The sequence below is a fragment of the Rhinolophus sinicus genome, linkage group LG10 (genome assembly GCF_036562045.2).
Source record: "Rhinolophus sinicus isolate RSC01 linkage group LG10, ASM3656204v1, whole genome shotgun sequence".
NCBI classification, from domain to species: Eukaryota; Metazoa; Chordata; class Mammalia; order Chiroptera; family Rhinolophidae; genus Rhinolophus; species Rhinolophus sinicus.
The window spans coordinates 96,546,666-96,561,496 of NC_133759.1; the positions used below are offsets into that span (position 1 = coordinate 96,546,666).

The 14,831-nt window shown below is 44.5% G+C and overlaps 1 long non-coding RNA gene across 1 annotated transcript in view; it reads left to right on the plus strand.

Annotated features, from left to right (window-relative positions):
• The first annotated feature begins 12,041 nt into the window (after positions 1-12,041).
• LOC141567302 (uncharacterized) overlaps positions 12,042-14,831 on the plus strand; it is a 52,705-nt gene continuing 49,915 nt past the window's right edge. Inside the window, exon 1 of the long non-coding RNA XR_012489864.1 lies at positions 12,042-12,104. This is a non-coding gene — a long non-coding RNA (uncharacterized LOC141567302). The remainder of the gene's footprint in view (positions 12,105-14,831) is intronic.

The following is a 14,831-nucleotide window of genomic DNA, read 5'->3' on the forward strand; positions in this document are numbered from 1 at the left end:
GGTCAAGAAGTTCCATTGCTCCTCAGCTTTTCAGGGTCTACTTTGTTCTGGAAGCTTCTCATCACAGCATTTGGAACTTTACCCTGACTGTTCCACTGGGCTCTCATGATGGAGGTACCCACACTGGGCCCTCGGCCATTCCTCAGACGTCTTTATGGCTTCCTTCCCTTCACTCATGCTGCTGCCTCAGCAAGGAATTCCCTCGTTTCCCTTCCCCCAACCCTTACCGATTGGATCTGCCTACTTATTTTGCAAGGCTTAGCTTAGATTCCTCTTCTAAGCTTCTTAAGAGGAAGGATATACCTTACTCTCCAAATCTATTTTGTTCCTGAGTTCAGATAGCATGTCCGTGTAAGGAGGAAATAGTGGCTTATCAAAAACGAAGAGGTTCCTGGTTTTGAGAGAGCAAATAGCTGGAGTTCCAGTAGAGATACCTGTCATCACAATGGCCTGCAGCCATCACCGTTTACTAAGAACCTGGGCCGAGCATTTCACTTACCTTATGTCATTTATCCTTTTGGGGTTCTTGGGGTGGGGATGGGGAGTAGGCTGTCTAAATAGGCTCATTTTTCAGATAAAGCAAGAGAGGTTCAGGGAGGTGACCTGATTTTCCCACAGTCACGTACGGTAGTAAGAAAGTGGTGGTTCCTTGGTCCCCCTCAAGCCTTCTCCCCTTCCCTCCAGAGCTGGAGCTGGTCAGTGCCGTGCCCTTCTCAAGGAAGGAGCCAGTCTCAGGTACCTGCACAGCTGCTGCACGCAGCTTGGCACTCTGCGTGTAGTGAGTCACTCCATCAGACTTTCATGAATGCTTTCTAATTGGTAGTGAGAGTATGATCTTTCATTTTCTTCTCTCATTAATATTGATAACAATATGATACATAAATGCGGCCCGTTTGTTAATTTAAATAGAAGTTCTGCATGTGAGAGTGATAAAAAAATAAATAATACAAGAGCATAGAGAACGAAAATGAGGTTTCATTCCCTCTCACTCGGGCCACCTAGTCTAATTCCCAGAGGCAACCGCTGGTGACAGTGTCTTGTTTATCCTTCTGGAAATTATCCTTGTATAAATCAGCATGCGTGAATATAAATTTCTTTAAAAGGAACACAAATGGGAGCCTACTGTGCGTTGCTCTGCATCTTGAGTCTCTCACCCAGAAGTGGGTTCTGGAGAATGTTCCATTTCGCACGTAGAGGTCAGTTTAAAGGGACCTCGTGTTTTATAGGACGGATGTGGCCCGACTGATTAAGCGAGGGCTGTGTTCACGACATTTAGGTTGTTTTTCCCATTTTGCTGTTACAAACAAAGCTGCAGAGGATGCCCAGGCACACAGGTCTTTGCCCTCGTGGTGGTGATCTGTACCCCTTCCATGTAAAAGTGTACCATCGTGGGGGAACTCTGGGCAATTGCTCCCCTTTTAAAACTAGTCAACCCAGGCACAGAGGGTTTTTAGGGATCTTTTCAAATGAAGGAGGGAGGAAGAAAGGAGGTCAGAGCCCTCTACATTTTCAGAACAGGGGTGGATTGGAAGGTTACTATAAATATGGAAAGATTATGCTGCACCCCCCACCCCCATTAGTAAAACTCATAACAAAAAATTTGGCAGTTTCCCCACAGGGACCACCTCAGTGTTTTTGTTGAAGTATCTCTTGCTTTTTAAACATTCATTGTTTGGTGCCCCTGCTTTTTCTGAGACCCTAAGCACGGACGCAGCCTGCCTCTGGCACAGGCTGGAGTGAGAAAGGGAGCCGCACGGGAACAGTGGTTCCCAGGTCCTCAGATAGGCCAGGATCAGTGCTCAGAGTGGAACTGAGCCTCAATGCACAGCCCTTGTGCCCACTGCCTAGTCTATGGATGAAAAAACTGAGACCCAGTGAAATGTCATGCGACTGTCAGAAACGAATTGGTACCATCTTAACACAGGTCCCCCGATTCTCAGGCTGGTGGCATTTTTAAGTCCGTGAAAACTTGGCAGCCACCCATAAATAAATGTAGCCCTAATATTTCATTTTTATTTCACAAGTGCAAGCAGGAAGCATCAAGACACTCTTGAGTCTGCTCTAGGTCAATGGCATGTTAAATGTCAGCGGCTCCCTGCCCCGAAAGGAGGCATCACCTGAGATGGAACCGTGATTTACAGTGTCCTGTTAGGGGACGTGGAGAGAAACAGCCCGCGGTTCTCAGGGGCCTAATTGTGCTGACACTGCCCATCATTCAGATACTCTGGTGGCCTGGAGCATGACTGTCAGCTGCGTCTTAGATAATATTTCAAGGCTGCCCTGGTGTTCATCTCATGCCCTATTGACGTGGCTTCGAGAGCTCTCAGCCATGGCGCTGATAAAGGTAAGAGCTGAGCTGGCAGCACCTCCTGTCGAAAGAACCTTGTAAGTCAGAACTTTCCAGGGAACATGCAAGGCAGCTTTGGTGGCTCATGTGAGTCCTTGGGGACGAAGACCCTCCTGGGGGCTCCTGGGTCTTTATATGCACAGAACTTTCCTATTTATTTTTTTTCTTCGTTCTGGTCCGAGTGCAGGCTGGGTGGTGTGGTGCTTCAGGGTTAGCTCAAGAATGAGGAAGGTCTGGATTCAAATTGTGCAGGGTGGCCTCTAGTATGTTACCAAAATCTCAATGGGTCGTCAGCCTCGAGCAGGCTTATGATTCCCTCCGTGCTGTGTACATATAAGAAAATAAAGTTATGGATTTTGGACTGTAGTGATTTATTAATGGCTTTCTAGGATTTCACTTGCATTTAAAAAGCCAGTGGCCTGAATGAAATCTGAGTCAGAGCTTGGTAGGTAAGAGCGTGGTTCTGGAACCAGGCTGCCTGCTTTTGGATCTCTGCTGTAGATTCTTCCCACTGTGTGACCTTAGACAAATCACTCACTGCTCTGTGCTCAAGTTCCCTCAACTCTCAGAGGGGTAAAAGCGTTACTTACTTGACTCATAGATTATTGTGAGGATTGCCTGAGGAGTGTGTGTGTGTGCGCGTAAGGTGACCCTAGCAAATCACATGAAATATGCCCTATGGTTATATGCAGAGGTCTTGTGTTGAAAGACAAACACTATCTCTAACTCCTCTGCTCCTTCTTCCAAATATAATATGCCTTTCCTTTTTCCAACACCTTAATGTATTTTAATTAATCAAAATAGGTGTGTAATAACATATGCTCACAGGTGCAATCTGTGCAATATTTATTCATTCAGCAAACATTCACTAAGATCCTCCTTTGTGCCAATCACTACGTCCAAGTTACTGGGAACACGTCAGTGAACAAGCCAGACAGAGTCCTGCCCTAAGGGAGCTTATGTTTTAGTTGGGGAAGACAGATGACAACGAATATAATAAATAAGAAAACTCTATATTATGTTAGAAGGTGACAAATGCGATGGAAAAAATGGTGGGGAGCGGACAAGGGCGATAGGAAATACTAGGGTGTGTCTGCTATTGAAAATGTGGGACACATCCTAGAGAAGGTGAGATTGGATCAAACCCTTGAAGGAGGTGAAGGAGTGAGTGGTAGAGAGAGTAGGGAGACAGTTCTGAGGATCAGCAGGGTGCCTTCGTTTTCGTCACCCACTGGAGAAGGTGGGGGGTGATGGTAGAAAACGAGGTCCCAGAGCTATGGGGGGATGAGTGGCTGTAGATTTCATTGGGCTGTGGAGGCCATTGGAAGGATTTTCCTTTTTGCTCTGTATGAAACTGAGTTCCACTGGAGATTTTTGAATGGAGGAGTGACATGGTCTGATGTAATTTTTTGGCATTGGTCATTTGGGCAAAGACGAGAAACAGCCTAGACGCCTGTTAGTAAGGAGCTGGCTAGATAAGCGCAGCCGCAGAAAGGAAAATTCGTTGTGAATGGGTAGGATATATGCTGTGGACGGAATGTTTGTGTCTCCCCCAAACTCGTATGTTGAAGCCTAATCCCCAGTGTGACGGTGTTGTTTGAGCCGCCCAGTGTACGGCATTCTGTTACAGCAGCCCGAACCGACCGAAACAGTATATCCACGATAATGCTGTCAAGTGAAAACACACAAGGTGCAGTGTTTTGTATCATGCAGACAGACAGATCTCTGTACCTGTGTGAACGATCTCTGCAAAGGTACATAGGACACTGATAGCCCATGTGAACTCGGAGCTTCTGGAAGATGGCATGAGTAGGACACTTTTAACCCTTCATGCTTTTGTCTCTTTTGAATTTTAAGCCATGTGAATCAATATATTACCTATTCAGAAAAGAATGAAGAAAAATAAAAAGTATACCCACTTATACCAAGTCAGGTGATATAATTTGTAGATAAAGAAAAAGTTAACAATTGCGCCTTCTACCTTACAGCCCCACCCTGAGAAAACCAGTGATGTATATCCTTTTCACATCTTTCTTTATGTTTAAACACGAGTATACAAAACATATAAACATATCTATGTTTTCTTTCTAAAACCAGAAAACCAACAAGAAATGGAATTATGTTATATTCATTAGGCTGCAACGTGCTTTCTTCATGCTTCACAAAACACCATGGCCGTTCTCCAGACCAAGCCAATAAAACTGACATTTATTATTATTGTTGTTATTATTTTATTACTTTTAGTAGCAAAAGCATCCGTTATATGAACGTGCCATGGTGGTTTACTTAACAGTCCCCTACTTCAAGCACATTTAAATTGTTTCCAGTGTAGATGTGTGTGTGTGTGTGCGTGTGTGTTTGTGTGTGCAGGCGCGTGCTTGTGTACACGGCTTCTGACAGGGCTGCAAAGGACATCTTTATATGCCTTTCAGCTGCTTTCAGAAACTCCATCTCAGCTGTTTTGGGAGTCCTGTGGGGTGGGGGCAGGCAGTTAACCTTGTTCCCCTTTGTGAAGCATTGCAGTGGGTCATATGAAGAGCTGGTTTAGTCTAGCTGTCCCACCAACCAACTCATCGTGTAACTTTGAGCAAGTCCCTCCCTCTGTCTGGGTCTCAGTCTTTCCATCTGTCAAAGGGAGAGTTGAACTTGGTGACCCTGAATGGCCTTTCCATTTCTAGGATCTTCACAGAATTACAAGTTCCACAAGGAGAGCAACCGTGTTTGTTTTGTAACCACTGTTGTTTCCTGAGTATTAAGCACATGGTAGACCCTTGATGAGTATTTGTTGAACAAGCGAATGAATGGGTTCTTTGTCTTGTTTAAGGTCATGAAGCTCAATCATAGCAGAGTTGTGTGAACTCTTGTTTTTTTTTCCTCTACATCACTTTGCCTCCCTCCTCTTAAATATCTTTGCCCTTGACCTTTACATCTTGTAACCACATGATCTTTTGTTCTTCTACTGATACTCATGTGATGTGTGTTTCACTGTCAATGTGTCTTTTACATATTAGGCCAGGGTTCTAATCTTAGTGCTATCATTTACTACCTGTGTGGCCCCCAGCGAACTGTCTGGCCCTGTTTCCTCCTCTATAAATAGGAAAGAACATTCAGTATTTACCATGCAGATGTACTTTGAGGTAAATTACCTAAACGAATATGTGTAAATTGCCTAACAAAATGCCAGGTGGACGGTAGGTTCTCAATAAATGGTTGCAGTTGTGTTTGAGCGGTGTGCAGCCTAAATGGTGGGCATTTCAATTTCACAGGTGGTTGGTATCTATTCGATGGGAGACACTGGCCTACGTGCTGGGGTGATTCAGAGCTGTGTGATCATGTGCTTTGCCTTTCCTGTAGCTCATCACAAAATCCCAGAAACATATCCATTTCATAGTGGAATTTCATCAAAATAGTTAAATATATTGTTGCAAATCATACTACTTGTTTCGTGTAGTTACCACATTAAAAGACACACACTTATACACACAACATAAGAGTTTTATGCATTTGACTTTGTTTCTGTGCTTTTCTTAGTCCAAATGCCTGGAACATTTTTCAAGTCATGTTGTTTGTTTTGGAGGTTACCTTGGGAAGTGGGGTGGATTGAAATAGTTGAGGCAGGAAAGGATGAAGACAGCTGAAATCTTATTTTCTTTATAGAAAGCAAGTCTGAGAATCAAATTCTACTGATGTAGAGAATGCCTAGAACATGGTCAGGTTCCAGAGAAAGAAAAGCAAATGTGGATTTCATCTCAGGAAAGTGAATTAATTGAAGCTTCTTGCAAACACATTACAGGAGGCCAAAACAAACAGCTTAAATAATAGTTTATTGCTTCATAACTGAATTGTTTAGCAGAGGAGTTGGCCTCAGGCGAGGCCCAGGGACTCCAGTGATAGCACCAAGAGCTTCCTTGAGTGATGGTTTCACTTTTCAACTCTTACAGGGATTCTCTGGAAGCTCCAGACTCCTTCTTAAGGCAGCCAAACGGCTATCGCAGCTGCAGCCCACATTCACATACTGCATCATCCAGGGGGAGAGAAGGTCTCTTTTGGAGACTCTTCGCAAGCCTCAGAATTTCTTTCTCATCGACTTGAATTGGGCCATGTGCCCTTTTCCCGAGCCAATCCTCATTGTTCAGAAGAGTGGTTCAAGCCAATCGGTGACCACCCTTCGGGAAGTGTAGGATCAATTCCACTCAAAATAACAGGGTTGAGACCAGGGGAGTGGTGATTTCATAAAGTAGACCTACAACAGTGTTCAGAAGGGAAACGGATGCTGGGCTGCCAGTATATAATAACTCTCTACTAGAATATTCAATGATTTGTATATGGAGTACCTACTATATGTTGGCCATAGTTCTAAACATTTTACACGCACCGACTCATTTAATGCGAATGGAAACCCTGTGAGGTGCTACTATTTTTTTCTATCCCCAGGATGAGGCAACAGAGAGAGAAAGGGATCACATAAGTTGCCCATTGGGTAAGTGGAAGCAAAAGTATTCAGCCTGAGCAGTGGGGCTCTAGACCCTCTGCTTGAACATTGCACCATGGTTTTTACCAGCCCCAAGTTGGGACCTACAGTAGTTCTGCTCCACAAATCCCCTAATACTATTTGCTGTACACTGTATTTTGTCTCGGACACTTTTTGAAGAAGACGTTGTTCCTCTATTGCTCTGGATCATTCATTCCACTAAGCTGAACATCTTTGGGTAGTTTCAAGGTCCTTTCAGGCTTTTAGGAGTACGTGGGAAAGACAAAGCCATTTTTGCTTAAAATTACCCGTAAATTGCACTTACCTTTGATCTATAAATATTTATTCTCTGTTAATGCATTGGATATATGTTCCTAGTCTTTTATCTGTGATCGTTTACCAGCAGCATGACTAGTGTTATTTCCCTCAGCCAGAAGCTTTGAAGGAAGAGGGCAGAAAGGTTTGCAGAGGGGAGCAGTTTGGTGGGAAGATGTGCCCCTTCTTTCTGACCTCCTTTCCTTTTTTTCTTTTACCTCTTTCTTCTCTTTCTTCCTTTCTCTCTCTCAAACTTCCCCACCCCCTTTATATTAAAGTAATGCACTTGGGTTTTTCTTTTAATGTAGAAGCACAGATGAGAAAATGTAAGAATGATCTCACGTAGTCCCATCTCCCTTCCGTAAATAACTACTTTTTTTTGGTATGTTGCTTTCACTTTTTCTTACAGAAATCACATGACAACACGCATTTTATAGTATTCTTTCCCACTGAAACGATATCTAGAAGATTTAAAAAACATGTCATCAAGCATTCTTTAGCATCATTTTAAATAGAGTGGACTTGCTAACTCGGTAGATGCACCAAACTTCATTTAACCAAGTTCCTATTTTGCAAGATTAGTTTTGTTGTCCGTATTTTGATTTTAAAACAGCTTTACTCAGGAGAACTGTGTGGCTCAATCTTTATGAAATCACCACTCCCCTGTTCTCAAACCTGTATACAGTGTTGACGACCTTCCTTTGCTGGGTCCAAAAAGTTTGTGTTCCAGCATTTGCCCACTTCTGGACATGGGATGCTCTCTGTCTCTTGTGTTATTCCCACCTCCAGAGACGCCTTCTTTTCCCCTTACACATTTTCATTTGCAGGAGCGGACGCTCAGACTGCAGGCACAGCCGGCATCATGATTGTCTTTTTGCCTACTCGCATAACAGGTAGTATGAACTCTTTCCCAGGCTCAAAGTTTGAGAGAGCTGTGCGGACGTCCAGCTTGGGAAAAGGCCATGCAAGAACTACAAAGATATTTAATAGGTGATCTTTCTGTTCTGTCATTGTCGGGGCCTGCTATGGGCCATGTATTACGTTTGGCAATTTACCGCTTTTCAAGATAAATTTAAGCTTTCACGCAACCTTGTCAGGCAGGAGTTTTTCCCCATTGTATTAGAAGTTAATTAGAAGTTGTTAGTGTTTCTCAGCTGGAGTCTAACGTCTGGCTTTCTAGTGCTCCTTGTTGTCCTTTATAGGCGTTAAATTAGTTGGAGAGCCCAAATGTGCACAGATAAAAAGTAAAAACATTGGACCAGGCATGCATGCCAGGCAATATGTGGTTGATGAAGGGAGGGAAGAAGCTGGGGTTGTGCCACCTGGAGGCGTCCTGCTGCTCATCATGCCCTGGACGCAGCCCAGAGCAGAGGGGCATGTGGTTTCATGGGCTTTTCCTACCGGGAGAGGCGGTCCAGCAGGAACAGCTCACCCTCACTGTGACCTGCGGAGACAAGGGTGAGGCGAATTGTAAGCTGAATTGTAAGCTGACAAAGGTACAGCTCTAACCCTCACCCCAACAGAGGCTGTCTGTCTGCTTGGGGATTTCCTGGGTTCAAGAGCCCCAGCATCTCAGCTCCCGAGTGGGCTGGAAACACAAGCATCATGGTGACACTTGGGGGTATTTTTCATAGGCATCGATGTCACAGTTTCCTAGTACTGAATCAAAGAGTCTGAGGGTCACAGAACTCAGGTGGAGATGTCCCCGTAGTACCCCAGAGGCCACGCTGGAGGGTCATCTTTCCAGTTTGACATTTTTGTACCCCTGAACCCACGCTGTGATATTTAAGGAGGATAGTGGCAAGATTCTCAAGCTTCCTGTATGTGCATTGTGAAACACGGACAAAGCCATCTCTTAAACACGGAACCAGCTAACACGCCAGAGACTCTGGACGTTGTGTGTGTATGTGCTTCTCAAGGGCTCACGGGGGAAAAATGGACTGGCTCCAAAATTCAAAAAGAAAACTACAAAATCAAAGCTAATAAATTTTGAGTTAAATGCCTCCTCAACATAACATCATAACTTTACATCCATTCATGAACTTGAACTCAGTTCATATACCAACATTAGTATTAGTTAACACAGCACTGTGCAAAATCAAGGACTTGCTGCATTTTGTATTTACTGTGGGCTATGGATACATTTAGAAATGTTTTATTACAGTGGTAAAGGGTCTGGGGGTGGCGGGGTGAGGAGCAAAGGAGTTACTCGAAAGGAAAGGTAGCCCTGCTTGGATTTAAAATAAAACAATGCAAGGCTCAAAAATTTTTCATACCGATGTTGTTCCCACTGCCTCCCAAGTAACTGGGTAGAAAGTAGCTCCAACCCAGTAATCCTATTAATTTTGACATTGGTGAGGGCCTGGAAAGAATGTAGCATGGTATCTGGTTGGATTGGGGCTCCCAACCAGGAAAGGCAGTGTTCTTGTCACCCAGCAAGATTCATAGTCATTTAACAATTCTTCTCCTGCCAGCTTTGCCTTACTGATTCTGTAACTCTGGGAAGTTGTTTAACTTCTCTGAACTTCAGTCACCTGTAAGACGGAGGTGGCAAGACCCATTTTATAGGCATTAAATGAGCTAATGTAGGTAAAGGGCCTCACACTTTGCCTGGAATGTAAGTTCCAGAAATAGTGTTTATGCTCACCTCCATCCTACTCCTCCACCCCCAACAAAATATAACTTTTGATTATAGAAGGATGAGGCTAATACCCCACGTCATTCATGGAAACCTGGCTCAAGGTTTGAGGGTCTGTTCTTACCCAGGCAATAGGCAGACAATGGAGGTTCACACAGCTGGCGGCATACAGCTGTTTAAATCCTGGTGTTGTGCCTCCACGTGCCTGCTTCTGTAAAATTCTACCAAGTGAGCCCCAGGGGTTGTGAAGGAGCCCCTAGGAATCCAGAAGTCAAGTTAATTGACTGCAGCGAAGTAATGAGCTTAGCGGAAACCAGTCATGCCTGGGTTCCCCTTGTTTGTTCCATTTGAGTCTAGCCCTGGGGATTAATGGATCCAAATGGTCATTTGGAGGTTTTTAAACATGATTGTCACTAGTTGTTGTGCAGTTTTTAACCTTTTATAAAAGCTTCACAAAGAGGTCATTTACTCCTTAGTTCTTCTGGTCACCTTATCATTCCTTGTTCCATCCATCCAGTGTTCCAGCCCATGCTGAATAGTACCGGGAGGTCTGTTTAGAGCTGGCTCAGATGTTTGGGGCGTGGCCTGCATCCCCAAGGAGCTCCCTTCCCCGTGACAGAATCTCACATAAACAAACAGTTTTCATGTTGACCCTTTTGACAGGCAGAGTAATGCAGGGTATGGGGTCAGAAATTTGAGGAGAGCAAACTTCAGTTCCAACCTTGGCTCTACACATTTCTAGCTACGTGACCTGGGGCAGGTTTTTGAATCTCTCTGAGCCAAGTTTCCTCATTTGTAATCTGGGTATAATAGTAGTACCTACTTTTTAGGGTTGTTGGGATGCTTGACGAAGGACTGTATGTACAGTGTCTGGCATGTAATAAGTGGTCAATAAATATTTGCTTTTCAGAAAGTTATCTATAATAGAAGTTCAAACAAACCTTTTGGAGCCCAGCAAGGTGAGCAAAAAAACACCTTCTGGGGAGATCAGGGAAGTGAGTGGGAGCAAAAACCTGTGACTTGCGTTTTTCTGTCCATGGGTACGTGTCCAGCATAGGTAATATTTATCTTGTCTGGGAATCTTCAGGGGCAGCTGCCTATTTCAAGGGCCTCCTCGTCCTTTCCAGTGTGGGAAAAGCAGCAGCAGAGGGTACTCCTGGGAGCAGTTACTAATTGTGCAACCTGGCGCTCGTCGTCCCAACCTTACGGGAGGTAAAATTCCCTTATCAGTAAAATGGGGATCATAATACTGGCTATCTGACACGCTCGCAGCGGGACTAGGAAAGATCTCGCGTGTGAAACATTTAGCAGAGTGCCTGGTGCCGAGTAAGTGCCCATTAAAATTGAGCTATTATTGTTATCGTTAGCTGAGTGAGACACATGGCTGCTTTGTACATCCACATTGCAGAGAAGAGCGCTGGGAAAGCGATGTCTGGCTCTTCTGCCTGCCGGTCGAGCACTCACTTCAGGCAGCCAGTTTACACCCAGTTCAAAGCATCCGTTTGTTCGCATGTTGAGCCAATCCAGGCCTCTTGTATCTACAGCAAGAAAAATAATTTTCTGCCTCATCCTCACCCTTTCCAAAGGCTGATTATTATTTTCTTTTAAAATAAAAAAAATGTGTGTGTATGTGTGTGTGTATATATATATATATATATATATACACATATGTATATATATATATATATATATATATATATATATATATATATGCCTGCACACATGTTATTTATTTATTTTTGGTTAACGTTAAATTGAGGTTTTGACCGAAACTCAGCCTTCGCACACTTGAAAAGCCAACAGGGTCGTTGGGCAGCGAATAAAGGTCTGGGGATTTCCCCGCGGGGCTGCGGAGAGTACAGACAGGAAGCCGGGACCCAGCGCCTGACCAGAACTTCCCCGGGGGAGGCTGGAGCCCAGCGCAGCATCCTGCTCGCAGCTCTCCAGGGCGTGCAGGCCAGAGCAGCCGTCTGCTCCCAGGGGCGCGCTGGGAGAGGGTCTCGGGCCCCAAGCCCTGGGTTCTCACCCAGGCAGGCAGCAGGAGGGAGGAGGCTGAGGCCTCCGCCAGGGAGAGGCATGCCCTGTGAGGCTGGAACCTTCCATTCCAGCCCAGCCTCTTCCCCCGTTGGGCGCCCAAGAGGGAATCGAGAAGGGACTTTCCAGAGAGCGTTAGCGTGCAGGGTGTGGAAATGGAATAAAAGCATATGCAAATAGGCCTTTGGGTGCCTTCCTCTACCCAAGCCAGCCAGAGCCTTTCTCCAGAAAGATGCTCTCGCTCCAGGCATTTGACAGCTCTCCTCCTTCCCTGGATAGCACAGCGGCCGAGTGCGGTGGTAAAACCCGGGCAGGAAGCCATGGCAGAAGGGTGGGCTGGATGGACAGGAGGGAGTAGCAAACCCAGGAGGGGGAGGACGGCTGAGGAATTGGAAAAGATAAAGTAAAATGAAATTTTAGGAGCTCTCCGTACGTATGAGCTGGGAAAAATAACCACTGCCAGCTGATTTATTATGTACTTATCTTCTGTCTGAGAGGCAGCGGGCTTTTGTACAGTGGATTATTGCAGAGTAATGGCACATTAAAGATATAATCAAGATGTTTAAAGCACATTGAATAACGTTAGAGTTAAAGTAGGTGAGACTCTTGTCATGGTCTATAAATATCAAGTTGCTTGGAGATATTTCCAGTGCCTTAGTTAAGAGGTGGCTCCATTTCCAAAAGGAAAATATTTTTAAACTTTTGTTGTTTTCAGGGTGGGGTAGGGTGGGGTCAGGAAGTGGCATAAAACCTTGTGTGGACGCTAAAACAATGTGCTTTAGACCCGGGAGTTGTAGACTGTGGCCTCTACTTAGCAATTCATAAACTTTCTTGCAGTGACAATAGTATGAAAATGTTGCCCAGGCGATATGGTGTAATTTGGGGGCTGGGGTGGGGGTGGGGGGTGATAGCAGCTGTATTTTGTTTATTGTGTTCCTATGCTTGATCTCATATCTTGTCTTTGGATATGAATCGTTTTTTTGAAACTTTTTTGTTTTTTATATACTGAATTTGGGCAAATCGTGTAGTTTTTCTTTCTTGGAGGGTTAATTGCATTTTCTTGTCATTCGGGATCTTCATGGTTGAGTGTCCATTATTCCATTGGCTTGCTTGGGGTTCTGCTGGGTTTTGTCCCAAACTCTTCCCCGTGCAGCGTGTGCCGACATTTGTCCCCACGTTGTTAACTATGGGTTTTTGAACAGAATGGATTCCTCTTCAGTTGTTTGTTTTTAATAAAAATCGCCTTGCGGTCCCAATGTATATAGCCCTCTGAGAGCAGATGAGCAGCAGTACAAGAAACCCTTGGGGCTGGACCTCCCAGAGGGAGAAGAGGGTGAAGTCTGGGCTTTGGGGTTTGCTTACTTGGTTTGGAATTGCCTGGATTGTTAGCGCGGGGTGGGGGGTGTCTGAGTCTTGTCTTCAGGATCCGCCATGCCCCGCCGTGGGGTGGGGTGCGGCGCTGCCTGGAAGGTTGGTGGTGCTTCTTGGCCCTCCTCTCACCTCTGAATTCCTATCATCTCATTTTTTTCAAGGGCCCCCCAGAAACTCAGTGTACTCTTCTCAGTGTAGCCTTTGGACTGAATCTGTAAGAAATATATGTTTCCTCTGGCCGTCAGCAACTTATAGTCTTGGGTGTGGTCCCTAAAAGCCAGCTTTTAGGCACTTTCTGAATTCAAGTGGTGATTCCTTCCTCTGGTAGTTCTACCATCTGGCAAAAGTTCTTTATTTTGGTCCTGGCCTCAATCTTAGTAGCAACAACAGCAGCAAATTGTTTTTATTTTTAACAATAACTAATGAAGTCTTTTTTTTTTATGATTTACACTTTGTAAAGCATTTTCATGGGTCATTTCATGTTATTCTTCCATAAAATTTCTAAGGTTGGTAGAGACAGTAGAATTGGCACATAATAGAAGCTTATTAAATAGTTGCTGAATGAAAGAATTATACCCATTTTGCTGCTAAGGAAATTGAGGTGTAAAGAGGTCAAGCGACTTACCCAAGGCCCCCACTTCCCAGGAGAGACTCAAACTCAGATCTTCTGACATTTTCCACTTAAGACCAGCTCTGATATAGTGTTTTACATGGTTTTTGTTGTCGTTCTCCAGGGAAGTGTCTTTCGTTTTATAAAAAGAGAAACTGGGAAAATGCAGTCAGATAGATATACTACTAGAGGGGTGGCAGAGAGCCTTGTCTACCGCTCTGTATAGATTTTTCTTAGGTTTCTTACTCTGCAAGAAATTTATATCCTTAAGGGCTTTTTGGATACATTCCTTATTGGAGATCGAAACACAAGTTCATTCTGAAAACAAATGAATGTCTTGACTTTTTAATATTTCTTGGAGGTTTGGGCATAGAATTGCACAGATCTCAAGGGAAGCTAATGCCAGAATTTGGGGTGTGGCGCTGAATATTTTTATCTAGTTTTGTCTCTTGAAGTACCGGGGAGAGTCATGCAGTGCTACCACTTTGGCGGGAGGCCTGGTGTGCAGGGAACAGCAGTTGTCTGGCCTACAGCAGTTGTTACTAGCTGCTTCCACCGCTGGAGAAATGTCACCAGATCAGTTCAGATATTAAAATAGTAAGACTAGGTTCTAAGGTTGCCCCTGTGCACCAATAACAACATTCCATCTGCTTGCCAGAGCCGTCCTCCAACCCTGTGACACCAGGAACAGAGGGAAGGAAGGAGGATTTCCCTCCTAAATCTAAAGGTAATTAGAGAGGAATGCCAGCGGTGGTCTGCCCAAAGGGAAAACCCTTTGGCTTCTGTGACCGGAGATTCAAAGCTTTGGCTGTGAAATTTCTCCCAGAGGAAAGCTGCGAAAACAATTCTGATTACTTCTTTCCTGAACTGGTGATACGCCTTCCCTCTTCAAAATGCAATTGTATCTCCACCAACGTGGTCTCGGACCTGTCAGCCTTTTTTCCTTAATGGCTTTTGTGCGTTGTTTAGAAAGACCTTTCTCAAGTGAAGGTCATAAAGATTTATTCTTACTTTTACTGATGAAATCTTGATAGTTTTAGTTATC